The 2,330-nt window shown below is 41.0% G+C and overlaps 1 pseudogene; it reads right to left on the reverse strand.

The window, feature by feature from the left end:
- Nucleotides 1-863: 863 nt before the first annotated feature.
- Nucleotides 864-2,330, reverse strand: part of LOC102843185 — a 10,997-nt pseudogene continuing 9,530 nt past the window's right edge.

Here is a 2,330-nt window from a genome sequence, read left to right on the forward strand (position 1 = left end):
TCATCTGCATATAGTGACATTTTAACTAACTCTTTGCCAATTTGGATGCCTCTTATGCCCCTGTCTTCATATTGCCCTAGCAAGTGCTTCCAATATAATATTGAGTAGGAGTGGTGATAGCAGACATCCTTGTCTCATCATTGTCTGCAAGGGAAATGCATTTATTCTTTCTCCATTGAGAATGATTTTGGCTCTTGGTTTTTAGTAAATACTTTTCACTATGTTGAGAAAATTCCCTTTGATTCCTATTTTGCTGAGTGTTTTTTTTTTAGTTGTAATAGTTTTTAATATTTAAATAGAAAAAAATGAGTACTGACTTGTTTTCTCATGTACACAGAGGTCAAACAGCCAGAATTCAGAGAGGAACTGCTGCTGTCCTCCAGGCTCCACCTGTGGAGGAGCAGTGCGGACCCTTCTCCCTCCAACACCTGGGGGTGCACGCGGCTGCCCCACAGCCACGATGCGCTTCGTCATATTGTGTGCATGTACCTCCCCACCTCTCCCATTCTTTAAGAACCCAATCATTAACTCTTGGGTTCATTCCTACTGGTTCCTACCCCACAGTGGGAGAGTGAGGGGGGGTCTTGCAGAATAACTAAGAGCAACATAGCGGGGGTGGAGGACGGCAAATAACCGTTTGCTTTACCAGACTCTGATGTGAGAGTGAAGACAGAAGTCAGGGCAAAGTAAAGGGCGCATTTGGATACTGGGAGTCTCAAGGAAGAAATTGTCCCCATCAGGCAATGTGCCAATGTGTGTGTGTGTGTGTGTGTGTGTGTGTGTGTGTGTGTGTGAAATCAGCATTTCAAACACTAGTAAATTTCAAACTTCATCCAAGACAGCTCAGATTAAGCAGTAACAATCTAGATCTTTCCAGGAAGTGATGGTAGGGCCCCTGGCATTCCTCCAGACAGCCCAGTGTTGGGCCCGAGAAGTATCTGCCTCTGTTGCATTTGCTGCTGCTGTTCTCTGCAATTTCTCTGTCTCAAAGACAACAGGAAGAATAAGGATCATAAAGGAAGTGGTTCCAATCCACAAGGCTGCCCTGGAAAATCTGTACATCTTTTGAGCCACAAAGAGTGAGAGATCAAACGTGGCTCCGGCCGCAGAGCGGACTCTCTCCGGGAACATCTCCGTCAGTCTCCATAGTCTCTCCGACAGAGTCTCATCTAGCTCGTCATGGTCGTCCTCTTCCAGCCTCTTCTGTCCTCTTAGGTCTTCTCAGCGTCACCTTTCAGGAGCAAGTCGTCCGGTGACACCGGCGCCCCGGGGCCAGCGGCAGAAGCGGCAGTCACTATGTCTGTAGGGGACCTTGCTGAGTGTTTTAATGAGAAAGGATTGTTAGATTATTTCAAAGGCCTTTTTGGCATCAACTGACAGGAACTTGTTACTTGTTTTGTTAATATGATGAATTACGTTGATTGTTTTTCTTACGTTGAAACATCCTTGCATACCTGTTATGAATCCCACTTCATCATGAATTATTTTTTATGTGCTTTTGGATTTTATTGGCCAAAATTTTGTTAAAGATTTTTGCGTTTATGTCCATGAGATATATTAATGTAGAGTTTTGATTTATTGTAATGTCTTTGCTTGGTTTTAGTACTAGGGATATGCTTACCTCATATAATGACCCTGGGAGTGTTCCTTCTGTTTTATTTTAAAAAATGGTTTCGGTAGAATTGGTGATAGTTCATCTCTAAATGTTTGGTAGAATTCAGCTGTGAAGCCACCTGGGCCAGGACTTTTTTTTTTTTTAAGTAGTCTTTTTATGACCTGCTCAATTTCTTCTTTTGCGATGGGTCTGTTCAAGCGTTCTACATTCGTGTCAATCTGGGTAGGATGTGGATTTCTAGGAATTTTCCATTTACTCTAGGTTTTAACATTTATCAGTATAGCTTTAAGTAATAGTCAATACTTAAAACTTTAATATCAGCTGGTTCTGTTATACTGTCACCTCTTTCATTTCTTGTTCAAGTAATTTGTGTCTTCTCTTTCTTGTCTTTTGTTAAGTTTGCCAATGGGTTGTCTATTTTATTGATCCTTTCAAAGAACCAGCACCTGGTCTTGTTGATGGTTTCAATTGTTTTTCTATTTTCTATCCTATTGACTTCAGCTTCTGTCTTTATCCTTTATTCTAGAGACTGTAGTGTTTGCTTGTCATTCTTTTTCTATTTGATGTAGGGGTTAAGTCATTAATGTTCTCTTTGTGTGTGTGTGTATTTGCCTTTTGCTAAGTACTGTTCCATGAGGACTGCCTTAGAAGTATCTCAAAGGTTTTGATATATTGTGTTTTCATTTTGAAAAGCTTTTTTCACATTAACTGTTTT

Source organism: Elephantulus edwardii, unplaced genomic scaffold (genome assembly GCF_000299155.1).
Source record: "Elephantulus edwardii isolate Elephantulus edwardi_28Jun2011 unplaced genomic scaffold, EleEdw1.0 scaffold00178, whole genome shotgun sequence".
NCBI classification, from domain to species: Eukaryota; Metazoa; Chordata; class Mammalia; order Macroscelidea; family Macroscelididae; genus Elephantulus; species Elephantulus edwardii.